Source organism: Camelus ferus, chromosome 17 (assembly GCF_009834535.1).
Source record: "Camelus ferus isolate YT-003-E chromosome 17, BCGSAC_Cfer_1.0, whole genome shotgun sequence".
NCBI classification, from domain to species: domain Eukaryota; kingdom Metazoa; phylum Chordata; class Mammalia; order Artiodactyla; family Camelidae; genus Camelus; species Camelus ferus.
This window is the reverse complement of record NC_045712.1, coordinates 17,379,780-17,406,956: the sequence shown is the minus strand read 5'-3', so window position 1 is coordinate 17,406,956 and position 27,177 is coordinate 17,379,780. Positions and strand designations below refer to the sequence as shown.

Sequence of the window (27,177 nt, the reverse complement as noted above, 5' to 3'; positions counted from 1 at the left end):
TAAAATTACCTTAGAGGAGAGCTACTGTGCATATCTACATGGTTTTGTATATGTCAAGTTAAATTGGGTGACTGCATAAGTATCTTCCATCTTTTCAGACGTGCACTAGAAATACAAACCAAATACCAGTTATTGTCACTACCAATCACTCTAAGCCTTCTGAACTGACAAGGCAGAGATGGAGGGATGTTTCTTAGGTGATTTCATTCACCATATGATACCCACTAGAGAATAGAGGGCTAGCAATGTCTTAGTCCAAGCATGACTAGAAGTTTTATAAACTCAAAAGTATCTATAAACTCTCGTCACTTCCTAGTTGCACTATGCCAGCAAGGCTGTAACTGAGCAGGACCCTACTGTCATCCTACTGTCATCAGTGACCATATGATATCTGTAATGGTGTTTGTAACTGCCTAACTGTATAATGGTTTAAAGGTTTTTCTCACGCTCTTGCTGACCAGTCAGGCTAAGGAGGAGGGAGGCTTGGGTGGTCTGCTCAACCCCTTATGGTGCTGTGTGCAGGCATCATGCTCAGTGTCCTGCTCTTGTTCCTGGTGCCCTGCTCTTGCCCCCAATACCCTCCTCTTGACCCCAACACCTCAGAAATGGCAGTTGGGTGTTTTGTGCATCTTGTTATCCGTAATTCCTCCCAACTGTGCCTGTATGCAGTTGTTTTTGACCCCTCATGGTTTCCTTTTATTCTGTTGTTCCAGCTGCAGGCCTCAGACTGCAGCAGGAGGTCCCATGCCTCAGCATGCTTAAAAGGCTAAAAGCATTTATCAACCTGACTTTAAACTGCACAATTTTTTTGCTAAAGCTCTCTTCCATGGAGCCCCTTCCTATGCATACTTTGTTCTAGGTACAAGAATATTAAGAGTCCCAAAGCCAGAGGTGAACTTTGTATCTAGCAGAGGGAAGGGGATCACTGCATCTGCGAAACCAAGAACAACTTTGCAACAATTTGTTACCCTGTCTACCACCTCTATGGAAACTAGCTCCACCCCTTATACTTTTACTATAAATCCCCCTACCTTCTCTTCCCAGCAGGCTCACAGTCTTAGAGGCATTAGCCCACTGTGACCTCCTTTGCCTGGCAAAGAAATAAAGCTGCCTTCTTCATCCAAAACTCTGTCTTCAAGTCTCAATTCAGTAAGCAGGATACAGAAGCCATGTTTCAGCAACAAGGTGGTAACCAGGTAAGAGTTGTACAATGGTTCCTGGTACTAATTATCACCACCAAGGACCTTACAGCCTATGAAATTCCATGATTTGTAATATAATCAAGTAGCGCGTGGATTTTTTTTTTAAAGTGTTTATTGGGTGTTTATTGTAAGCCAGACAGTCAGCAGGAGGACTTCAGCAGCACCCAGAAGCCTCTGTTTCTCTCTCTAGCAAACAGGCTCAAGTTAACCCTCCTTTCCATGTCATTGTCCTTTGCCCACAACCTGCACCTTGATGTTTCATGTCATACATAAACAATTCTACACTACCCAAAATTCTTCCTCAACTTAAGCAGAGGTGTGCTAAGTTGAGGAATGGAGAACATAAGGACAAAAAATACACAAAACAACAAAAAACCCAATGAGCTATTAAACTGTGTACATATAATTTCAAAGACCAAGGAAGAGAGTGGATCTAAAAGTGTCTGTCTGCACTGACACCCCTTCTCCCTTTCAATATCAGAGATGCCTAGGTTTAATATCAAGCCTCTATAAATCAGACTTCTGAAACCTTAACTTACTAGGACTGCTGGCATAATACAACAATTATTCTTTTTCTGTCCAAGTGGCTTAAGGCTGTGATTAATCGCTCTGTAACTGTGAGTCCAGCCTATTCCAAAGGCCCCGAGTAACCACAATTCCAGGTCCAAAACTGTCTCTGAAAATGTTTTTCAAAAGCCTAGAGCTGTACCGTCCAATATCATACGTGGTAGCTGTAAGTGGCTGTTTACATTTAAATTTAATTAAATGATTAAGTGAAAAATTTCATTCAAGTTCTCAATAGCTACATGTGGCTTAATTGCTACCATACTGGACAATACCAATACAGATCTACTGGACTGTTCTGATCTGGAGTAACATTTCCTGACTAGTTACCTTGACCAGGGTTTAAAACAAGAACAGCCAATGGATTTGGGCTCGACTGCCAACACTGGTTACTTAGAACTGGCTTCCTGGAGGAGAAAAAATTGCAGTGCCTGGAACAGTGATGTCTCTCTGGCGAATGGTGGCCACATAGGAGCCTTATTTGGCCCAGGACCTTCTTTTAGAATCAATATAAAACTGCCAAATATCGAAAACACACCTCAGAGGTTACCCATGTCTTTCCATGTGCCATTTAAAAATAAGCATGAAAGAGGTACTCTCCCCCAAGCACTCAGAGTTAAATAAAGTTTTCACTATCATCCCTAATCACAATCCAGGTATATTCCAAGAGAGACCAGAAAATATTCTACAAATCAGTAATACAGATAATACTGATACAATTTTTAAAATGCCTATTTGCCTACATGAAAACTTTACCCTCTAAATATCACTGCTCTTCTTTTTCTGTTAAGTAAACAACTGTGCCACTATTAACAGCTCCAATCTAGTGTCTGTACTCTTCTCTGATGGAACACCAATAACCTAATCAGAGTTTTTTTTCTCCTCACTTAGAAATCATTCTGGGATACTCTGACTCCAATGGGCCTCTCATCAGCCAAAAAGAACTGTATACAACATACCAAATGCAGTATCTGGTCTAGTCCAGATTTCTAAATGGCAAGCGCACCAAGCACAAGACACATTTGGAATTAGGCAGAGAAGGAGAAATCAGACCTCTAGCTACTGTTAGCAATCATCATCCCAGATGATCCCTCCACTCTCTGCTACACCACCTTTACCTTCCAGCGACCTCTTGCTGATGTCACAGTTACTTTGTCATCAAAATCCGCAATACACAAGCATCTAGAGTGACATTTCTCCTTTCACATCTTCATTCACTGGGAAGAAATGAACTCTACTTAGTGGGTAGGCTGTTATCTGCTGCAATTCTAAAGCATTTGAATTGTATTACTAAAATGAACTGGCACTGAAAACAGGGTAATAAGAATGCATACCGATAGAAAAGTAGGCTGGGACTAGGGTATCTCTTTCATGCTTACTTTCCAGTGAATTCCTAAAGCTTCGATGGGGCCAAAGTGATATAGCTTATTTTAGCTATGACCACTGAGTGAGATCTCATTTTATAAAGGGCTTAATGATTTTCCAGTCATGATTGTGATTACTAATAAAACATACATGACTGGAAACTTGAATTAGGTATTCCTATCCCAAATCTCTAGAGCAGCTGTTCTCAACCAGGGGGCAATTTTGCTCCTCCCTCACCCCTTAGGGATATTTGGCATTGCCTACTGACATTTTTAGTTGAGGGTGCTACTGGCATCTATGGGTAGAGATCAGAAATGCTGCTAAACATCCTACAATGTACAGGAAAATCCCCTGTCAAACAAAGAATAATCCAGCCCAGAATGTCAATAATGCTAAGATTGAAAAATAGGATCCTAAAGGAATGTCTGATCACTATCACCTACCTTGATTATTCAGGGACTTAACAATTTGTATGGACATGAGCTGCTGGGGGGAAAAAATTCCTCTGACCACTCATAGATTTCAAGTTTAACAAAGGCACTGTTACAATTAGAAAGTGAAAAGGTATATCTATTAATAAAAATATTTTTCAACATGGGGTATTTTGCTATTTGTTCAATCATTATTGATCTAGTCTCCCTAATTGATAGGGTAATTTTACTTTTAATCTACCATCAACATTTAAGTATTATTGGATCAAGTTTCTTGCTGTCAAAAAGACATTAATTACTAGAAAGCAAAGTGTGACCATCTTTACAAACCTAAAAAATGGAAAAAAAAAAAAAAAACCCTGGAAAAATGTCAAAATTACCTTATAACTTTAGAGAAAGTTTTTTTTTTTTTTACTTCTATAGGTACCATTATCTACTTAATAATAATGACTTTAATAATTCTTAAAGATAGAGTTTACAACAGAAATGATGGCATGAAGTGGAATTAAGTGGCATTAAGTTGTTCCTTGTCTTTGAGAGAATCCAATTACAATTTGAGAGTCTGGTATCTCTGTGCCCATGCAAGGGTGTGGTAATGCACTTTTCTTTCACATATGCTACAAAAAGGAAAAGCAACCCAGGCAATAGAAATAAAAACAAAAATAAACAAATGGGACCTAATTAAACTTATAAGCTTTTGCACAGCAAAGGAAATCATAAGTAAAACAAAACAACAACTTACAGAATGGGAGAAAATATTTGCAAATGATCAGACTGACAGAGGTTTAATTTTCAGAATACATCAATAGCTCATACAACTTAATAAGAAAAAAAAAAACAAAAAACAAATAACCCAATCCAAAAATGGGCAGAAGACTTAAAAAAGCAATTCTCCAACGAAGACACACAAATGGCCAACAGGCACATGAAAAAATGCTCAATACTGCTAACTGTAAGAGAAATACACAGCAAAACTATAATGAGATATCACCTCACACTGGTCAGAATGGCCTTCATTAAAAAGTCCACCAACAACAAATGCTGCAGAGGGTGTGGAGAAAAGGGAACTGTCCTACACTACTGAAAGGAATGTAGCTTGGTGCAGCCATTATGGAAAACAGTATGGAGATTCTTGAAAAAACTAAAAACAGACATACCATGTGATCCAGCAATCCTACTCCTGGGCATATATCCAGAGGTAATTTGAAAAGATATATGTACCCCAATGTTCACAGCAGCACTATTTACAACAGCCAAGACATGTAAGCAACCTAAATGTCCATTGACAGATGACTGGAGAAAGAAGTTGTGGTATATTTATACAATGGAATACTACTCAGTTATAAAAAAGAATAAAATAATGCCATTTGCAGCAATATGGATGGACCTGGAGTTCATCATTCTAAGTGAAGTAAGCCAGAAAGAGAAAAGAAAAATACCATATGATATCACTCATATGTGGAATCTTAAAAAAAGGAAGAAAAAAGAGGACACTAACGAACTCATCTACAAAACAGGAACAGACTCACAAACATGGTAAACAATCTTATGGTTACCAGGAAAAAAGCAGGTGGGATGGGATAAATTTGGGAGTTTGAGATTTGCAAAGGTTAACCACTATATATAAAAATAGATAAACAAATTTCTTCTATATAGCACAGGGAACTATAGTCAATATCTTACAATAACCTTTAATGAAAAAGAATATGAAAATGAACATGTGTGTGTATATATATATATATACATATACACACACATTACTGAGACATTATTCTGTACATCAGAATTTGATACAATGTAACTGACTATACTTCAAAAAAAATTAAAAAAACAAAGCAACAACAACAAAAAAAGCAAATACACAGTAGTTCAAACCTAACAGATTATTAGTCCCATTCTTGTTTTGTCATTTCATTACCATGTACTGCCTAGTCATGGGTGTACATGTATGTACATAGATTAGGAAGCAGTATCTCTCAGCATTTTCTACCATTAAAGGATTTTAATATCTGACAACATGCTGCATCCACCTGTTACAACTTTCTTTGTCCTAAGTCTTTATTAACATTACCAGCAAAAGAAAATGTCAAGTATCAATGCTTTAATTGCAGAAGATAATGCTTGCACTTTGAAAGTGGTGTCTAAATTCTTATTAATGGAATGCAATAATCTAAAACAGTAACTGAGAAAATAAACATCATGTAAGTATTGTCACTTCTTTGCCTCTGAATTTTCAAATCAATTATTTCATAAAATACTAGTCTTCATTGAATAAAAAGAAGTGACCCAAAATAGTCTTCATCTGGTTCAGAACTTGTGCTGTGTATGATGTTATTTTTATCTTAAAAATATGAATTAAATATTCCAGAAAGTATCTTGATCTTCTAACTTGGAAAAGAGAAAAGGACCAACATTTCACCCTTGCATTCTGATGTCATAGTAGGAACTGACAAAGAACTCAACAATGAATCAGGCTTTCACTTACATAAAAACTGCCAAGGGCTAGCTCCATTTTGAATCACTATGGAACATAATTATAAGATGTTAAAAAAAAAAATCCAAACCACTACTTCGAACCATGGCAACTACTCAGTACACTCAAGAGATACACATCTGTACACAAAATGAAATAAACTTGTTATTCCCCACGTACACACAATCCTTTAGGACAAACACTGTGTGAGAGAGGAACAAAGCTAGAAGGCATTTCTGTACTAGGCAAAAAAAAAAAAAAAACTTTAAATGAAAACCTGTTGTCAGGAGTCTAACATTATGCTCAATGCATTTCCCTTTTTCTACTCCATGCAGCTTTTAAACATGTTCATCTTGTTGTAATCACTCAGTAATGGACACAGCCTTCTAAGCAAAACCCTATTACTATAGCAAGGAAAAAGGAACAGATAAGAACAGACTCTTAGTACAATTCAAAAGAGAAAAAAATTCATGCAAAGTAACATTTCCTATACACCTATCACCTTGCCTAACCCTGGTGTCCAATACTGACCTCTAATTAACTCTACAATTTAAGATGCAACAGAACTAGTAAGAATCTACCCCAGCCGATGAAGGATACAAGGCAGCAGTTTGGTGACCACCAGCCAACCATCCATGGTGGAGAGGTATCCATGCTGGATAAAGCTCCCAAGTCCTCAATAACTTTTGACAATGCCTCAAATCACCCACAAAATACAAGATAAATAGCTTTGTGTATACAATTCTATATTATGTACACACAGTATAAATATATACTACAGGGCACAGTAAACAAAAAGCAGCCCATGAAAAAGCTTATAGTATTTAATTATTGCTACAAATTAGAGCTAAAGATGCAGAAGACTAAAAGAAAAAGACAGCAAGTCTGGACAGTCATATGCATGATTATATATAACATTTAAGTTGGTTATCCTAATGGCACATGGAGTACAATTCCTGTGAGCTAAATATTCATATAATATGATTTTACAGTATTACTCTAAGAAGTCAACCTTGCATTTCTTCAGTGCCCTTGGGAACCTGCCGTAAGTTGGGAAAATCCTTCCACACATGAAACAGAAATAACTAACCAACCCTCCAGTGCTAACTCTGAGAGCTATACACACATTAAGTCGATGATACGTTCCATATGGAACACAAGCGTGGAGCAAGGAACGGCTGGAAGCACAGAGCGAGTGTGTAGCAAAGCCAAGACTTTAAGTCCAGGCAGCGTGGCTCCAGATACCACGTTCACTGGTCTCTTCTGCCTCCAGAAGATTCCCACCTTCCATACCTTCTTCTTGCTCCTCTACCTTCCTATCATTTGATTATCACCAAATAGCCATGATCTGAACCCAAGGATCTACAACCGTCAATGCGTGAGCTGTCTGTGGATGAGGAACCACCTTTCTGCCAGTACATTTGAGAGATTCAAGGACGTAGAATCCACCATAAAACAATTCAATAGTAGTGACAGGGCGGTAACTATTCAAGGGCAACCTCACCTGACAGTGCCTATAAAAGCATCCATGGTTAGTAGACCACTCCCGTGTTCCCCTTCCTATACCCTTTTTTGTTTCAATAGAAACCGCTGACTACAATGCCAGCTCTTGCGTACACCCAGAGGACAAGGTCATGCACATTTTAGTAAAAGTCGCAATCTTTCTTCAGGCTGGCGTGACCTCACACTCCACGTCTGGCCTCATCTCCCAGTAATGTCTCTGTTCTACATGCTGCTACACCCACAGTGCACATAGCTGAAAACCACCCACCAAAAATCCAGTCCTCTACCTGCAGAAGAATAGTACCCAATAAACCATCCAGCCCATTACCTCATTAATGAAGGGCCAACTCCATTTCCCAGGCAATCAATGGCCCACGCTGAGTGCTTTACATGCATCAACAGCCCATTAAAGCAGAACCAAAGCAAAGGTCAAGCAACATGTCCAGGACCTCGTGGCTTGTTATCACTGAAGGCAGGATTCTAACCAGGATTCTGTTCTAGAAAGTCCATACTTGGTAATATTGTTCCTTTCCCTCCTTTTCCTAAGGATATCTTACCCTTCAATTTCTCTTACTTGTCTGCATTCTCCTTGTGGGCAGACACTATGCTTTGTTCACCTCCGCTTCTATTATACTCCCTAAGAAACATGCTCAGAACTTACTGAATTAATCAAAATACGAGCAGACAGCACCTCACACCCAGTAAGCACCTAAGTGGTTATGGTATAAATGGTTGCACACAGATTAGGATTAACAGAATTCTTAGAAAGACTGAGTTTCTTACATCGAAAGCATTGTTATACAGCAATAGCCCTGAATTTCCAGTTCTCTCACCTACCTGTCTCTGCCCTCTCTCTTCTCCACCTCTATTTCTCGACCCCTGTTTCTTCCCCCTCTCCATTTCTGCCTCCATACAACTCTCAAACAGCATCACTGTTGCCACCAGTGCTGCGACTACAGCATTCACTGACACACCATGCACCTGTAACAATCTCAGGTGAAATATTCCTCACCACATTTGCGATGAACCCCTAAATAAGCACAGTAAACGGTATTGATAGGACAAAGAACTCACCTTAATTGTACGTCAGGTAGCTTTATGCACAAGGCAAGTCTCCAAGGCTAAGTAGCTCCAAACCAGACACCTGGATCTGAGAGGACAAGCAATGCCTTTCTATCTCTCCTGTGTATATTGCTATGGTCTGAATGTGTTTCCCTGCCCCCAAATTCACACATGGGGCTCTGCACAACCATTATGATGTTAGAAAACGGAGCCTTTGAGAGGTGATCGTGTTATGACTGTGGAGTCCTCATGAATGGGATTAGTGCCCTTATAAAGGGGATCCCATGGAGCTCCTGAGACCCTTCTACCTTGTGAGGACACAGTGAGAAGTTTGTGACCACTAGGAGGGCCCTCCCCAACCATGCTGCCATCTTGATCTCAGACTTCAAGCCTCCTGAACTGTGAGATATAAATCTCTCTTGCTTATAATTTACCTAGTCTGATATCTTGTAACAGCAGCCTGAAGAGACTAAGACATACACGCATTCATACATAATTACTTTCCTTTGGCACACTACGACATCTTCATGTATTGCTACAGTTCTCACCACAGGCCTGCTTTTGGGCTAAAACTTTTTCCTGCTTCCTCTCATGGAATTCCCCCTCCCCACTCAAATTTCATGTTATAGGGACTACTGTCATCTGCATTTAACAGATGAGGAGGCACAGGGGGCTCAGTAACTCGCCTACAGTCACAAAGCTAGGAAGTAGAAGATATTCCTTCCAAGAACCCACACTCTCTGAACACAAAGCCCACCTTTCCCCCAGCATCACTCTGGCTGCTTTCAGTCAGCCTGCTGTTCTTTGTGTGGCAGGAAGTTCCTAACTGAGAATCACCTTAATTTCCATTGCCCTGGATTGGCAGCATCCTTGTATTGAGGTGGGAAGCCCCATAAAAAAGACGGCAGGGCCCCCAGGCAGCGACACTGCTCTCCTGCCAGCGCCGTTTGGTTCCCTGGCCTGGCGGCATTACCTCGCTTTTTAATTCTGAAGTAACTTGCTTCTGGGAGGCCGGAACTTGCCCCTAGGATTCTTGTTGGTTCCCTAAGCTGACTCCTGATTGGTCCATTTGCAGTGCCTCATTTGCATGGAGCTCACTCCTGATTGGTCCATTTCTCACTTCTGATTGGTTCATTTCTACAAAGCTCGTTTCTAATTAGTCACCTTTGTTACACCTTATTTGCATATGATGTTGCAAAGTATAGCCAGGCAGCCTATAAAAGCCTGTGTAAACCTGCAGACAGGGTTCAGAGCTTGGAGTGTTAACTCCTCTGGGCCCGCTGGCATAATAAACCTGAGTTCTCCAACTGTCCGAGTGCTACTTGGTCTCCCGCCTGGACCCAGGTTGCTGTCACAACTGAGCTGTAACACGCTTTGCTGCAACAGTATAGGGGCTAGATTTAGTAATTCATTTGCATTCACTAACTTGGTTTCTCTGTAAGTGGTTGACAAAGTGTGGTCCCTAGACCAGAAGTATCAGTGTCACTTGGGAGCATGTTAGAAATGCACATCCTCGGGCCCTATCCAGACCTACTGCATCACAAACTCTGGGGCTGGGGCCCAACTGCCTGGGACTTTATAAGCCTTCCAGGTAATTCTGACCCATGTTACAGTTTTAGACTTGACACTCTATCCAATATTTACAGCAAGTTTTGGGCAATGGTCCCTTTGGAGACTCACTATCAAAATGGAGATAGAAAGTACATGGTGAGGCATCTTGCTTCAGTAACACCTGAGGGGACATTCTGTCTACAATTCCTCATACTGTCATCTGTCCTCACACACAGGCTTTCTGCTTATAATTTCCAAATTACGACTACCTAACAGCTTCTAAAACGAGTGTCTGGCCTGGCAAATTTTAAAAGGCTACGAGAGTATTTTTCCTTCTGGATCCGACTTGTCCAATGCAAACAAGAGAGGCATGGCCACAGGCGACCCATCCCTCCACCTGTGAGCAAATTCATTAGCCCTCAATGTAAGTATCACATTTATGTGCCAAGTACAGTCTATAAGGTCTTTACCAAGCAACCATATTTTAAGCAATTGTCCACTTAAGTAAACACATTTTAAGTAGTCATTTCTTTCATTATTTATTCCCTAGCCTGTAATACACCGGTCAGAAGAAACCCTGCTTGTTTGACTGATTGCCACCTTCCATTTTCTTAGGGTCCTATGTATACCCCCACCAGCATCATCTCTGTATTTTTTTCTAAGTCAAGCACCACACAAGTTCTTGGGGCCTCAGGGGCAAGTGGGATGGCCGACCATCCCTCAGGGTTGACAGAGCCTTTCATCTGCTCCACTGAGAACACTTCTCACATGTCCTCACCGTTTATCTGTCTGCTGCAATTAGGGTGCTGCAAAGCTGTTGTTGATAAAGTGACATTTGCTCTAAGCACTGTCACTTTGAAGAACACCCAAGAAGGAAAATGAAAATCAATGTAATTACAAGTTATCAGCTTCTAATTTGATTCACTTACTTGCTTCAAAACTGCCAAATGAAAATAATTTGTTTACCTGAGCAACAATATATGGATATTCAATTTTTTTTAGAAAAGCTTAATTTCAAACCTCAATTTCTAGTATTAAAAACAAGAAAAGCACTCAGCCCAATTTTCTCCAGCTAGAGAACTTTCACTCTTCACAAAATACTTGTAGTTGAAAGGCTCCCTGATAATTCACTATAATAAGTTCTGAAATAAGTGTGTTTTAAGCCAAATGCTTATTAAACTCGTTGTTGCCACCTTTACTGACTGTTTTTTAAAAAAATTCTAATCACTGTTTGCGACAGAAGGTGGCACCCAAACAAGGTAGTACCATTTATGATTAATTTCTTACAGTGACTATTTTGATTACTTAGTATTTACTATGATTCTACTATGCCCATATTTTCTGCACTAATTGTTATGGGAAAAGACAGTTTTACAAAAGGACCGAGCATCAGCTTCTTCCAAACAACTTTGGAAACTCTGATCAGGTAGGTAATTCCTTCTAGCAGACAGTAGAAGCAACTTCTAATTGATGAATATGGACAACATACTCCTTAACAGAAGTCAAAACCCAATGGCTGCCCCACACAAATTTTGTTTCCCTCCATATAATTTTTTTAACTTAAATTAACTATCAACTTAAAAATTCAGGAGACTGCACTTAAATATCCAAATTTTCATCACCTCTTGAAAAACCGGACCTTCTGGCAACAGTGGGCTCTTAACCCCACACAGCAACCATTGGCCAGCTTCACTCCATGCTTCTTGCCTGGCTCCTGAGGGCCTCCAAGACGGCCACCCCTGTTTTGTGTTCTGTGGTGAGTGGAGGAAAGTTCTCTAATTACCAGCTTGAAGTCGTCTGAGAAGATATCAAAAGGGGGTGGGACTGAGGGTAAACTTTGGAGAAGGCATAGGGGAGAAAATGAGGAGGGGGAAAGGGTCTCTTAGGACACTAAGAGTGTGTAAGCAAAGCTTCAGGAGGGAAGGTGCGGGAGGGATGTGTACAGTCAGGTGAAACAGGGAATGGACTGGTCAGACTGGGTGAGGTGTAGGAATGGCAACACTGGGAGAAGGGCCAGAGGACACTAACAAGAGAGTGTCTGGAGACAGCTCTGAATGCCAGCTCAAGGAGCTTTGGAGACATTATCCAAGTTACAGCTCTTAGCTTCCTTTTGAGAAATAAATCAACTCAGTCTGCATGCAATTTCAGTATATTTATAGGCCCACTTAAGTGTGGATAACATTTCCTACCTCCCAACACCCAATCCTTTCAGTCAAGGAGTAACACCTATGAATACCATAGTCATCTGGCAGCAGGGGTGGCCAAACTCAAGAGGGCTGGGAGTGCAAGCTGGGAGAGCATTGAGACAATGAAGGAGTAAGGCTCAGGCAGCAGTGGACAACCACTAAGCACAGAGGTGTCTGAGTCACACTGGTTGGGTTCAAATCCTTAGGCTACAAACTGTAAGTACCTTAGCCTGCCACGGGTCATTTAGTATCTCTGAGCCTCTGTTTTTTCATCTCCAGCGGAGGAAATAGTGCCCCTGTCAGGGGGCTGTTGTGATGATTAGGTGAGGTGATACATGTTGTGTATGCTTAGAGTTCCTGGCACAAAGAGCTCAATAAACTTTAGCTGTGCAGCTTCTATCAACATCACGGCCACCGCCACCGCTGACGCCACTTAAAAAACTGTACTGTGTCCTGAAGGGTGGTGTCTGAGGTTTGGTCTGTGACTGCGGACATAGAAATGGAAGTAAACAGAAGACAAAGGGGTTGTAAGGTAAGAATGTATAAGACTTGGTTATTTTAGAAATGAGGGGGGGGGGAGAGGCATTCAGAAGTATTCAAAGATCACTGCATGAACCTAAAGTTGGGTGATACAAAAAGACAACAGAGATGGAGAGGGTCAAAAAAGAATCTGATGTTGGGAGAAGTCACATTTCAGGTCACAGGAGAACAATGGCGTGGAACTATTCAGAGAGCAGTTGAAAAGGCAGAAGTAGAATCCAGTAGAAAGGTCTGAGCCAAGAGGATGATCTGACAGTAAGTATTGTCTTGTGAGATTAATTTCTACAAGGTAAAAGAAACTAGGAGCCACATCATCATGATTATTATTCTTAGACAATAATTACCATAAATGGGGAACCGTCCTAAGTGTTTCACATGGTTTATCTCAGTAAGTCCTCAGCATAACTGCCTCCCCATTTTACAGATGAAAACACTGAGGCTGTCAGAGGTTAGGACCCAGCTTTTAGGCAGTGTGGATTAAAAGTAGAATCCAGAGCCCTCACTTTTAACCATTTGCTATGTTTCCTCCCATAAAAAGGAAGAGGAATCTATGTGCTTTTGTAATCAAAGAGAAAGATACAAGATGTCAAGAGGCAAAAGTGAATGAGTGAAGCCTCGGAGGAAGAGGAAGGTAATGCATATATGAGCAGGCAGAGAGCCATCACAAGACTCATCTGTGCTCTGAATACAGAGAAAAGCATTTAAACAAAGAAGAAGAGGGAACTGGGGGCTAAATGGCAAACAGGTACATTTGTTAAGTTGAATAGCAGTTAGAAAAGCAATTCACCCCAAGATCAAGTGCCAGTTTCAGTTAGAATGTAGATCAAGTAGCTTCATTTGCTTAGTTTCACCAAAAAAAAAAAAAAAAAAAGGTATCAAAATTGTGAATTCACATTTATTTACAGTAGAATTTTGGAATCATCTGTGGTCCTTTTCTCCAGCTTGGGCAGTTAGTATACTTTGCTCAGAAGGTTGTCAATGTTTAGAATTTATCCTATCCTTATAAAGACATTAACCTCAGAGATGTGCATCCTATGGTAGTAAATAACTCAGCTCCACAACAGCTGATACACAACCACCACACAGGACATCACACCATATCCGCACACCACGCTGTAACAGGGAAGGACAAATCTGACTCTATACTAGATGTGTTCCTTTGGCTCTCACCCTGTGCTCTGTTTCCCATGCTCAGTCATGCTGGTTCTGCACCGTTTGTAAAAGAATGTTGCCAATAACCTGAAACATACAGGAGAGCCCATTCTCAAGGCTCTGATCTTTAGGGGTATATCACTTTTCCATTCATATAGAGATAAAATGTTGCTGAATAGAGAATAACATCTGCCTTGTTGAAGGTTTACAGGAACATCATGACCTGACCTATGAGGACAGCTGCAAAAACTTAAGTTCCAACACCAAGGAGTTTGCAACAATCAGCCACACCCTGCCTCCCCTTTTTAGTATAAAAGGAGCCTAAATTCTGACTTGGGTGAGATAGTTCTCTAGGACATGAGTCCCCCATCTTCTTCGTCTGCTGGTTTTTCAAATAAAGTTATTATTCCTTGCCTCAACACCTCATCTCCCGTTGTAGGGTGAGCAGAATGCATTTGGACTTGGTACAACACCACAACCACAAACCATACCACACCACATCACACCCACACCAACAGGTAACATATAGAGCAGCTAACACAGAGCTTACTACTCATCAGGTATCACACTAATTGGGGCCAATACCCCATTTCATTTTTTCACAACTACCCCCAAGTGATTAGTCCCACCATTAGCCACATTTACAGACAATGACCTAAGGTGTAGTGCACAACTACACACTCAGTAAGTGGCCAAGCCAAGTCAGTCTTTAAAACCAGTCCAGTCTACCTCTGCTATTCGTAGTGTGACCTTCTTTTTGATATCTGGTTAAGTCCCTTGGAACTTGAAATACCTGTTTATTCCATCAGAAAATTAACAATTTATGTGTTCTGACAGCCACTACAGATTATACAAAGTTCCTGGTCACCACGTACGCTCTCTGTCACTCTGATAATAGGGATCTAGAGAAAGCAGCTATGTGATGTGGGCAAAGAGCCTTGCTCTCTGGCAAAGAGTTTGTAAGGAAGTGACAATAGGGAAAAAAAATACAATGAAGATTCTTCTAATGCTTTGAAAGAAGATGGTGATGGGAAAAAAAATCACTTTTGTACAGGGTGAAGTGATCATTATAGCCAAGGACATTTTTGATTAGGAAATAAACACAAGATTAAATTACAGGTACTAAGTGACAGAAGACAGACATGATTCCATTTATATGACATATCCAGAATAGATGAACTCAGAGACAGAGCAGAGAGTAGTGGTTACCAAGGACAAGGGGAAGGAAGAAGGGGGAACTACTTGATGGGTAAGGGGTTTTACTTTGGAATGATGGAAATAAGTTGGCACAACACCGTGAATGCACTAAACACAAGTGAATTGTTCATTTCAAAATGATAAATTTTATATGAACTTCACCTCAATATATTTTTTACATGAGAAAAAAGATTAAATTCTAGGATGTAGACTAATAAAGAGAACTTCCACTTTTTCTCCAGAACATTTAAAATATCACTATGAAAAATGAAAACATTCTCTCATGCTTGGGTTTAATTTGGGGAGAAGGCAGAAAGTATTGTTTCTCTCTTTCTCTCTCCCTCTTTCTCCCTTCATTCTCCCGTAGAATCATATAAAAATGTACCAGGGCAGCAATGAAACAACTTCTCTATGGGTTATGGCCACCACTACAATGTAAGGACATAGGAAATGAATCACATGGATAAACAAATTATTTACCGTGAAGATAGTACCCTGTCCACTCAAAATGTTCAAAGAGTAACTTCAACTGCAGAAAAGAAACGAACCTTTAATGTTAGTTTAGTGGCAGAGCTTAGTTTGCTATTTGGGTTCGTTCAGGTTCTCTACCCAGCAGACACTGACATGCAAGAGATGTACTGGGGGGCAGAGGGAAGGAAGAGGAGCCGGCAGGGAGAGCTGGCTTCCAGAACACAAAGCAGGTCTGAGTCCTTTGAAGAAGTGGCAGAAGGTAGGAGATGTGGGTAGGAAGAGTCCTGGGCGCCAAGGTAATTCCAAGAAAGGCTTGGGGGGCACAGAAGACGCCCCTGAGCCACCTTCCAATAAAGGAACATCGCTTACCACAGGTGTGGGTCTGCACCACTAGCTCACCTGCATTCGTTCGTTGGCTACAGAAGTGTGGCCTCAGTTTGATGCAATGATGGATCCAAAACAGCAGCTGGGCTCTTCAATTATGCTCCTGCCACAAAATCTCCGAGTGGCACATTTTCATAGAACTACACGTACAGACTTTCGAAGTCCTCACTATATAGAATTGACAGCCAGTGAGCGCTCTACCTCTTCCAGCAGTGAGGGACAGGAAAATGTGACTGGTTGAAACGTGAAACTGATACCCAATTTTCTTTTGAGTAAAAGCTTCTACAGCCGCTCCCCTCTAAATCTGGGAGGTTACTGCTAAGGGAAGGAATGGAAAGGAAAACACAAAGCAATGAAACTGCAAGTGTCTACATTCTAAGCAAAATTACAGGCAGCAAAGAAACTAACCAAATGAGCAAGTGAAAACCAAGGGTGTAATCCACGAATGGCAAGTCAGCTCCTGCACATCAAGTGTGACAGTTAATTAACGTTAATTGGAAGATTTTCAAAGAAATGCAGATTTTCGTCCATTTAACCATATGGGGAACAGGGTCACTCACTTAACTGCTAGCACTCCCCCACCCCAAATGAGAAATAAACCTGTTCTTGTAGAGCAATCTGAGCATTTTATAACGTACCAGTTATGTATTTGTAATTTTTGTCTGAAATCTAGAGAGATGTTTAGTAAATTACACAGCTGACATGTTAGAAAACATGAAGGTTACTATATGAATCAATAACTCAAGTTACATGGGAGGAGTAAGGTACCTGGAATTCATCTATTTTATTTAACAGGGGCCAAATAAAAACATTATTTGCATACCACATAGGTGGAAACAAAATCTATGTTTTGAGGGAAAAAACAATAAAATCTAGATGTGTGACAAGAAAAGGCTTGTCATTATTTGTAAAAATACAAATAATAAAAGCATTTGTATATGTATGTACACACATAATTTTTAAAATACGATGGATTAGAATAGGGAAAGGCTATCTCATAAGAACAAAATTTTGTCATATTCTGAAAAGTAAATACTATGCTTAACTGTGTATTTTGAAAGCTAATGCTAACGTATCTATTTGAGTTCAGACAAGCAGTCCCTTTTAAAATACAATGCACTTTTCTGTCAGCTTTCTAATCCTTACAGGAACTATTTGCTAACTAGGAACTAAATAAACCACCTAAAAGTTAAAGTATATCTTAAAGCATTTTAATTACATCTTAAGAAATATTTTGTCTTGTTATAGTATCTAGTTTATTAACTTTAAGGGTTTTTGAGGAAAGATCTGTTTTTTTCCCTAGTGTAAAGTGAATATGCGATTTTCTCTCATTCTTACCTAAGCCTCAGGATGGAAGAAGTGGTACCTTCCAATATTTTGTAAAGACAGAGTAGTGCCCACAAAGTTAAGTTCAAAGAGATAAGACACATTGAGAGTATTAACTTCCTGTGACGTTCAGCGTCTCCCACAGTGACCACCATCAGAAGGCCAGGATGCAAACCGCAATCTGATCACATATCTTCTGCCTCACCCCCCACTCTGGAAGGGTTTCACCTGGGATCTGGGAAAAAGAAACACCTACTTCGTGGTCAGTAGGCAGTCTAACAGTCACACACACAATGGAGCAATCAAAAAGGTGAGCGGTTTGAATACTGCCTTTCAGAGGAGAAATTACCTTTTCTTGGAAAATGATTATTGGCTGACAATGAGGTGGTAATTTATTTCCCTCTAGCCTGTAATAAACAAAAAAATACAAAGTAGGACACTATTTACAACAGCTGTATGGGTGATGTGGGCGATGCTAACCACCTTTTAGCCTTGAAACCAGTCCCTGTCTCATCAGGTACTTTTTTTTTTTAGATTTCTGTGGCTTGTAAAAGAAAAGCTTGTGTATCCCTATCTCATCAGTCATGATAACATAAATATTTTTCTTTTTTTTTAGATTTCCCATGCCTTCTACTAAAGAAAAATTTTTGTGTATCTCAGCTTGGCAAGCTGCCCCTGCTGCTCCCTATTACCAAACTTTACAGAGTTTGACATTTCTTTGGAAGTAAACCCTGTTTCTAAATTCAGAATACTCTCCTGCTTCCTGCATTCAGGAAGGAACTAAAGCGGTTAGGTTACCAGAAGAGGAAGAAAAAGGTGCACTTGTCTTTTTTTTTTTTTTTTGCACTATGTTAAGTCAGCAGACTCAGCTAGTTGCCCTAGGAGGGTGGCAGCAATCAGGGTGAAAAATAAATGTTCTGTTCAGTTGGATTGCTTGTTTCAGTGGGTCTTCTGGTTATCTAAGTGCTTAGCCTTCAAGTAGGAAACACTGCAACAAAAAGTCTGTGACAGCAGTTCGAATAGACAGCAAAGGAATCTGGGGGTTGTCTCAAGGCCTGTAATATAGTTGGGGATGGGAGGGGACAGGACACCTCAGGGACCTGGAGAAGAGAGGAGCTGGAAGAGGCACTGGAATAGGAAGCAGAGGCTGGAGGACTCTGACCGTGGCCTGAGCCCTGAGAAGGAAGGAAAGAGCTTGAGGGAAGCTCCAGGGAAGAGAGTGGCCAAGTCTGTGGCCTCAGACTTGGCACCAGAAGTACAGTCCTGCTTTGTCAGGGAATGATCCTCTGTTACCGCCACACCTCCAGAAAAAGTCTGTTAGAAACAATCACCTTGGGTGGGTGGCCCTCAGGATTGGAGGAAGAGGTAAAGAGATCTGCCTGTCAGCAAAGGCAAGAGGCTGGGAGGCGGGGGCGCGAGGGGAGCAGCATGCACACAGAGGCAGGAACCCAGAGCAAGAGATGCTGCAAGAGCACAGCAGGACCCCACACGTGTTTGGTGCACGGGGGGCAGGGGATCTTCCCACATGAAGTAATTTTTTTTTTTTAAAGACAAATGTTGTGTTTAATGGTAAAGCTTAGCACACTCCAGCGCTGAGCATGGCCTGGAGTCAAAGCAGCAGGGATGGGTAGGTGACCTCCATGGAGCCTCACATGGCGAAGAGGATGAGGAAGGTAACCATCAAACAGAACAGCCCCATGGCCTCAGACAGGGCCAAGCCCAGAATGGCACAGAAGAAGAGCTGCTGCTTCAGAGACGGGTTCCTGCCATAACCAATGACCAAGCTGCCAAACACTATTCCAATGCTGGCCCCTGAACCAGTCATCCCAACTGTGGCAGCCCCAGCACCAGTAAACTTGGTTACTGTGTTAATGTCCTGGGAGACAACACTGGCCTGGAACTCCCTTCTGGCCACCTGGAGTAGGAAGCTGCTGTGTAGGAAGGCTGTTCGGATGGAATCTTGGGCCTATTCAGGAATGAAGCAGACACAGGACTGACTAGACCCTGGTACAGGAGTGGATCAGAGCAGGAGGAACGAGGAGCACCCCAGTACTCTGTATTTGCTCAGTCTGCACTCCCACCACCCTGCTGCCACTGCTCGGACCACAGCGCATCCCCGGCTCAAGGTGACTGGCTCACCTCCCAGCTTTGGCCTCCGGCCACTGCCTTTGGAACAGAAGAAAGGGGAGTTCAAAAGACCAAGGAACTTAGGGGCCATCAGGACCCAATGAGAGGAGTTTGTTAGCCTAAGCTTGAGGTCTGTAAAAACACCAAATTGAATTAGCTGTCCACATTTAAAAATGAGATGCTTAAAGAAAAATTCAGGTACACTACTCCTTTAGTTAAAAAGAAAATGAGAATTCAAATGTCAGGGTTCAATTCCAAGGTGCTGCACAGTGACCGCTGCCTTTAGAGACAGCAATCGCTCAGGGTTCGTAACAGACCCAGCACTCACTGTCACCTTGCACCTGGCCCAGCTCGCTCATTCCTGTGGTCCATCTGCCCCTGGAGGCACCAGGTCCGCAAGCGCTGATGGGCCAGGATTTGAAGGATTCATCTACGAGGGAAGACATTTGCTGTACAATGACAATGGTTGTTTTCTCCTTGCCTACAGTGCATCTGTAGTGAACTCCTTGGTTCTATACTTGCAGGTGAAACGCAAGTTACCTGCTGATATACATGCGATCTCCATATTGGTTTTATATCAACGAAAGCAGCTGTGCTGCTATTTGCCTCCCAGATCCATTCTCTGCTCTTCCCAATCTGTGTCTCAGAGCGTTATTTTCTAGTTACCTACCAGACTCGTGTATCCCTTGATTTCTGCTTAAGTGTAGCAAATGAGAAGCATCAGCGATCTCGTTGGCCAAGGAGGGAGAGTACATGGGGTAATTACTCGCTTCCATTCTTGCTGTGCTTCAATAACCCGTTTGCCCCCTTGGAGAGGGTCAGCTCTTGGATGCCTCTGGCAACACACTTGTCCCTCCAAGGTTAGGGAAGGGACCAGTTTCCTGCCAGTGCCCATCCCTGGTGCTTCCCCATTCCTCGAAGTGCCCTTAAGCTTGCCCATACCTCAGAAATAGGCCCTTTACTAAAATCCCTCCCATTCAGTCCTCTGACTGTGCTGTCTGTTTTCCACTGTGACTTGTTAGTTCAGACATGAACATTCCAAACTCGGGTACAAAAGTAGTTGGACAGAAAAAAAAGTGACAAAAGCTTGAGAAGAAGAGTTGATTCTGAATGAGTTTAAAAAAAAAAAAATGTGGACAAGCGCAATCTTGCAGTTTGCTTTTTACAAGGCTTCCTTGCCTCAATCAGATACTTAAACGGTTGAGTGTTCTGGGTCATTTCTTCTCTGAAGCCTTTCATTCCGCGTGTAATTAGAAACACGCCAATCTGCACTGATGGCAGCCTTCAGAATGGTCAGTCTGTCACTTTCACAACCCTAACGCAAGACACAAATGCCTGCCTGATTACTAAGAGTCTTATTAAGGGGCTATTGTTTCCCCCTCCCTGCCATCTCCCGATCCTTATCATCTTGCATTCTACTTAAAGAAGGGTTTAAAAAGAAGAAAGAAAATCCCACAGACACCCGATCAGACTGTATTCATAACCGAGGTAAAGTGCATCTGGTCTTGTCACTCACCGTTTTTGTTTTCCTGTCTAAATCTAAGAATAACCTGCAGTCACTTGCAAAACGGGGAGGAAGTTTTCCAAGGAGCGTGTGGGTGGCAGAAGTCAACCGTGATGGAAATTCCAAAGTCAAGAGTCTGGTGGGTTGGACTCCACCGTGGCTGCCACTCAACTCTCTCACTTTTTGGGGTGGTGACAGCTAGTGTCATAAACTTTAGGGTTAGCTACTATCTTCTGTAAAACTAATGAGATCTGGCAGGTAGTGTCCCTCAAAGAGACACATTCTCAGAACTGCCTGGTTTCTCTCTGGGCTGAGGTAGAGGAAAATAAGCTTTATTTTCTACAAGTGATTTATTCTACTCACTTTTTGAAAACCTAGGACTGCAACCATATGCACTAGACTTCTCACAGACACCTGTTTTCAAATCATCTAAGTTTCAGAGCAGAAAGCCTGATGCTGGTTTAGGAAATACAGTATTTTACTGGTATTAAAACTGGCATTGCACTGAGAGCTAGAAATAGTCCCAAAATGGAACATAACAGATTTTTAGTTCCTTGAGGATGGAGAACATCAGCCACTGTATCTTCATCAATAAACACAGAGCATGGCACATACTAGATGCTCAATCAATGTTTGTAGAATGAAAAGAATGCTGCTGCAGCCAACTGTCTGAGACTTTACCCACTCTCATACTGACACTTGGATCAAGCGTCTACTTTCAAGAACCACCTTTTCGCAGTGATACAGACGTGCCCAGAATGCAATCCTTATGTGACAGAGATTCTAGAGTACCACACAAAGGTTCTCACTGGTTCTCTGCTGAAGCATATAAAGCTGTACCTCCTAGCCTACAGAGAGGATAATGGGAGCCCACAGGCCCCATCTTCCTCAAGTGGTACTTACTTCCTCTGAAAAGAAAAGCCCAGGTAGACAAAGACAGAACAAGAAGTACTGAAATGACTCGTGTGAAAAAGCAGGCTTGTAGTGGAAGAGTGAGACAAAGGAAAAAGTGATTAGAAGGTTTGTCTTCGTGCAGCTCCAAGAGTGCTGGTTGTTAAAATTATCTCAGGAGTTGGTGGCACTTGGATTTCCCTTCAACAAATCTTGAATTATACAGCGTTTGTTTAGCTCCTTTCCTGAGAACCATCCAGTGCCATTCACTAGAAGGAAAACACACATCTTTTCCTAGGCCACTGTGGTCAGGCATTCCCAAGCTTTCCTTAGTAGCAAAACAAATGCAGGGCTGAAAAGAGGAGCAAGGAGACAAGTTTGTAACATAAACTCTCAGGTAATGAGGATCAAGGGTTATGCCCATAGATCTATTTGGTGGTGTTGAATCCTATAAGAGAGTTATACCTGAAAATGTGTGTGGAATAGCCCTGCCACACAAGAAGAATATACATACCATCAATTGTCATGAATTAAAATTATCTTCCAATAGCCTGATACACCAATTAAAAAGTAAAGTGCCAGGAACGGACTCACAGACATAGGAAACAAACTTATGGATACTGGAGGGGAAAGGGGAGGGAAGGGATAAATTGGGAGTTCGAGATTTGCAGATACTAATATATATAAAATAGATAAACAGTAAGTTCATACCGTACAGCACAGAAAACTATATTCAGTATCTTAAGTAATCTATAATGAAAAACATATGAAAGTGGGGCTACATGTATGTTCACGTATGACTGAAGCATCGTGCTGTGCACAAGACACTGGCACAACACTGCAAACTGACTGTACTTCAATAAAAAAATATATAAACAAGAAAAATAAGGTCCCCTTCAATAAAGATTTGTTCTGATTATATCAAAGAGAGAGGGGCTCACCTAGGTGCTAAGTTTTCTTCAACACCTGCATGTCTCTAATCTAAGTTGTTAACCCTCCCTTTGAAAAAGGGAGCCTTATATAACTTAGCACTCCCTTGGCAGCACCGAAAACTCTGTGGCAATGAAATAAGACAGCCCAGGGAACAAAAAGACTGTCAACACATGGTAAGCCATCAGAACTGTGAAAAGAATTCAAAATCTCAGATGTAAGTCTGAAGAGGCTATTCAAAACCTAACAACTAAAAGACACTTGAAAACTGTATCCTATAAAAATGAGAATTTATCATTTCAGGCCACCAACTATATGTTTTGGCAGGTGCTGAGACCCTCTCCCTTCCTGACTTGGGGGGAAAAAATCATTCATTCTTTAGGACAAGGTTTAAAGTCATGTCCTGTGGATACATTCCCTAAGCCCCGGCTGATACTCCTTCCACTCGATTTACACAGAGAGCTCTTGGTTGCTCTGTCATTGCACTTACATCACATTGTTATTTTGTCTCTAAGGAGATGGTAGGCTCCATAAGAGCTAGGACCATGTCTGTCTTCTGAATTCTTAGTAGTTGCCACCATGCTTGGCTTACAGGAACACTTAAGGAACAACAGGCTTTGGACGTGTTGAATGCAAGTTAAGTCCCGAAACCAGACTGTACATAGCCCAAACAAAAGCCTAAATATCTGAGGAGTTGCCAATATTGTGGGTCCCATCTCCCCAGCCAGTTGCCAATATTATGGGTCTCAACTCACCAAGCCAGAGAAATGAACTCACTTTCCCAGGCTCCCATTCGGGAGGGCACAGTTACATGACAGAGGTCTTCCTGGTATCTGACTCAGAAAGCAACAGAAGGCAGCAGGAGCCACCGTGAAACCCGATTTCTGAGTGAGAGTGACAAAAGGACATCCAGGCTTCAGGGGGTGGCAGTCACACAGATCTTGCAGTGTATTTCTTTTTTCCCTTCAAGCAAGCTTGACCAGTGGTTTCCATCTGGGTTCAATTTTGTGCTTTTGTTTCCCCTACCCTCCTGCTGCCTGGGGACACCTAGCAATTTTTAAAGATATTTTTGGCTGTCACAATTGAAAGGGTGCTACTGGTACTCAGCAAATAAAGGCCAAGGATGGTGCGAAACGTCCCACAGTGCAGAGAACGGTCCCCCAACGCTCACCCACCCCAGAAAACACCGACAGGGTAGAGAAAGCCTGGGCAAGACTGAGTTTTTCTGTCTACAAGTAGAGATAACCATCTTGAGGGTGGGGGATAGAGCTCAGTGGAAGAGCACATGCTTAGAATGCACGAGATCCTGGGTTCAATCCCCAGTATCTCCATTAAAAAAAAAAGTTATAAAAAAAATAAAGATGGCCATCTTTGCCTTCCTAAGCCTCAATTTCCTCACTGGTAACAAAGCAATAACCATCAACTTCCTAAGTGTTAACTGGTAGAGCCTGTCACATAGTAAGTGCTTATTATTATTAGATACTTGTAGTAACTATTACCATAACAAAAGCCAACATTTATTCTGCACTTATTATGAATTTTAGGTACCCTATTGACTATCTGAAAAATTGGTATTGTAATTTCATATCCCCTAGTGCTCAAAACACATTCAGTCAATTGATAAATGTTGATGAATGACTGTCTATTAAATGGTCACATACACAGGCACACACATAAGACAAAAAAGTTTATCGGGACACGATGCGCAAAACAGTAAATTAAATTCCTCTAATTCCATTAAGAATGCTTTCCTCTGAAAAGTTCCTGATCTTCAGAACAAGGCGATCTTACAGGCAAACTCAAAGCTGTGTTGTCCTTTGATTCAGACAAAATACAATCAAACGAGGCGTGGTTTAAACCTATTACTGCTGGCCCGGCAGACCGCTGGAGCCAAGGCTGCCACTAATTCTGTCCTGCTATATGCAGGAAAGCGAAAGAGACACACGGCACTTCAAATAAATCAATTTCCTTTATTAGCTTCCTTTCTTTATCGTTTGCTTTTACTGTAGGTTTTGTGGATCAAGTTAATCATTTTCATGTAAAGATCAATCTCAAAATGGGCTTTCACTGGAAAGTCGTTGGCAGATTTCGTGAGGAAGCCAAATTCTAAAGAAGGATGGGATATTTACACTAGATTTTTGTTATTTCCAGCAACTCAACTATTCCCTGGCTTTTTGATAACTGTACTCCAAAATCATCATCTCCACCGTTGCCCACTATTGGAGAAGATGTGCCCTTGCCAAGATTGGGCCCATGTCCTAATTGATGCCAATTGGATACTCTCACCTTGAAATCTGCACCTTGATGATAGTAACCAAAAGACTCAAAAGAACTAGAAATATCTGCTTCCAATTGTGGTAACCTCATAAAACTGTTAAGTAGCACTTGCTGTCTGTAACTAAGTTCTACCGCATCCTGCCCATTCCCATGTCTCGTTCTCCAATCACCAACCAAGTGTACAGTGAACTACCCAAGAGACTTTCAATAAATTCATTTTTTGCTTAATCTAAGTAGTATCTACTTCTTTTTGCTTAAAACCAAGGCAATGCTGTTACTGGTAGAAACACTGGATTGCTCAGGACATTACAAAACTCTACTGATGTGCACAGATGTGGAGTCAGGGTATGGTACTTCTGCTTCTCCTTCATTTACCTGCTACCCACCTTGTGCCTCAGTTGGTAAGTCTGTGAAACAGGAAACATTGAGGAAGCCTAACAATTAGAGATGCTCAGTAAGCCAAGAAGGGTGTTACTACAAAGTTTCCTATAGATCAGGCGACCTGAAAACGTAAGGAAGTGATTAAATCTTCTTGAGTATCTCAAAATTTATCTAGATCAGACACCTATTATGAAGGACTCATGCAACTTCTGAATCAGGAAAAATATCCAAGTTTAGACAATATTCAAAGGTAAGATGCATATTTAAATATTTGTAAATATGCATAAAGACACACAGATATATATTTAACAATACTTCTACATTTCTTTTCCCTTTGATGAACTGTAGATCCATAAAGAAGAGTTTCATACAACTATTCCCAGGACTCATTGACACTACTAACAGTGAAAGCCATATTCCGATTTTTAAGCATCAGTTACATACTAAACAAGGACTCTACTCTGTACATACAGTACATGCCTCATTTTGAAGGTATCTAAGAGAACTTTCTTCAAGTTTCTTCGATCAGTACCTATCAAGTACCTTTCTGAAAACATGGGCAAGTTTATATATAACATACATGGACATACACAGACACATCTACTCTGTAAAAACTCATTTCAAGTAAGCTGCTTTTGCAACATCACAGCCCGTAAGTCAAGCTCACTAAACACATTGGACATGATTCATGTATCAGCATACTTCCTCAATTGAGACTTGAGCTAAAGATTGGGGTTAAACTGGGCTTCCAGACTTAGATCTGAATATTTAATTCTAAAACAAATCCCATCCTAGGACCCCGCACCCAACTCTCAATCCATATTTGCCTACTAGGCACCTCCTAGAACAACTACCTACATCCATAGCGTTTAAGAACTCAGATACCCAAGAAGTTCACTCCATGTGAAATCCAATGAGGCTAGAAATCACAGTCAAAGAAATGAACAAAAAGAAAAAGATCTGAGGATCTTCGAAGGCAGATGACAAAAAATGAAGACAACAAGGAAAGCAAAAAGGTCACAGCAAAGTCATGGGAAGACTGAAATGAGGGAGATGAAGAGAAACAAGTCAGGGAGAGAAAACGGGCGCTGAGGGTTGCAACTAGGAGTAACTGACAATAGAAAATGAAGGTCAGGAACTTGGGCCAAGTGTGTCATCTACTTACCGATTTGGTATTTCCTTAGAGCTATTGGTAGAGTAGATAATACAGAAGTTGGAAAAAATAGTATTTTTTTTAAATATTAGTATCAAAACTTTGGTATTGATGCACTTCTATCTTGGCACCTGCCCTCAAGGAAAGACCAATCCCCATTCTTGAGGCTAGACTTTCTTTTTATGATCCTAAATGGCTTTCCTTAGAGTATTTAGAAGAGTTACTTGCGTATTCTTTAGTGGATGCTAATAAGATGCTATATAGCACAGAGATTAAGAGCACGGGTCTAAAATCTGGAGTCATACTCTCTGGGCTCAAACCTCTCAGCACTGCAGCTTAAGAGTTGGGTGGCTTCTGCCAATTCCTTAGTGTGTCCCTGAGCCTTCATTTCCTCCTTCACAAAACAGAAGAATACCCACTTCACTGGGTTCCTGTAAAGATGGAATATGATAGTGGATATTGGAAAATTAAATCATAAGCTCCAAGTTCTTTTAGTCTGCCTTGGTT

General features: G+C 41.2%; 1 protein-coding gene, 1 long non-coding RNA gene, 1 other non-coding gene and 1 pseudogene across 10 annotated transcripts in view; 2 read left to right on the top strand and 2 right to left on the bottom strand.

Annotated features, from left to right (window-relative positions):
• Positions 1–27,177, bottom strand: part of FHIT (fragile histidine triad diadenosine triphosphatase) — a 1,254,006-nt gene that overhangs the window by 545,071 nt on the left and 681,758 nt on the right. The window lies entirely within an intron of this gene.
• Positions 13,604–24,145, top strand: LOC116657107. Its single transcript, XR_004312084.1, has 3 exons — positions 13,604–13,675; positions 15,961–15,965; positions 24,134–24,145. It is a non-coding gene; the product is annotated as an uncharacterized LOC116657107 (long non-coding RNA).
• On the bottom strand, positions 18,956–19,772 carry LOC102523040 (annotated as a pseudogene).
• Positions 24,119–24,190, top strand: TRNAS-AGA. Its single transcript has one exon. It is a non-coding gene; the product is annotated as a tRNA-Ser (tRNA).